At 47.0% G+C, this 538-nt stretch overlaps 1 protein-coding gene across 1 annotated transcript in view; it reads right to left on the bottom strand.

Moving 5' to 3' along the window:
* Tbccd1 (TBCC domain containing 1) overlaps positions 1–538 on the bottom strand; it is a 44927-nt gene that overhangs the window by 12193 nt on the left and 32196 nt on the right. The gene's annotated exons all lie outside the window — the stretch shown is intronic.

Genomic DNA, 538 nt, shown 5'->3' on the forward strand with positions numbered 1-538 from the left:
CTACAGCCTCTGCAACTATAATGAAAGACTCAGATCACCTGAGGGCACTGCTCACTGTGCAGGGCACACACAGAAGACCGATCCTCTTCTATACTGGAGGTATTTCTTGCTTACTTGCTGTTGTGGTTTGAATAGGAATGGCCCCCACAGACTCATGTGTTTGAATGCTTGGCCCATAGGGAATAAGTGGCACTATTAAGAGGTGTAGCCTTGTTGGAGGAAGTGTGTCACTAGGGGATGGGCTTTGAGGTCTCAGAAGCTTGAGTTTTTTCCCTGCTGTTTGTGGATCAAGACGTTGAACTCTTAGCTCCTTCTCCAGCACCATGTCAGCCTTCACCATGCTTCCCACCATGATGATAATGGTCTAAACCTCTGATCTGTAAGCCAGCCTCAGTTAAATGTTTTCCTTTATAAGAGTTGCCATAGTCGTGGTGTCTCTTCATAGCAATAAAACCTTAAAAGACATTTTTGGCCAGGCAGTGGTGGTGCACACCTTTAATCCCAGCACTTGGGAGGCAGAGGCAGGCGGATTTCTGAG

Source organism: Mastomys coucha, unplaced genomic scaffold (assembly GCF_008632895.1).
Source record: "Mastomys coucha isolate ucsf_1 unplaced genomic scaffold, UCSF_Mcou_1 pScaffold12, whole genome shotgun sequence".
NCBI classification, from domain to species: Eukaryota; Metazoa; Chordata; class Mammalia; order Rodentia; family Muridae; genus Mastomys; species Mastomys coucha.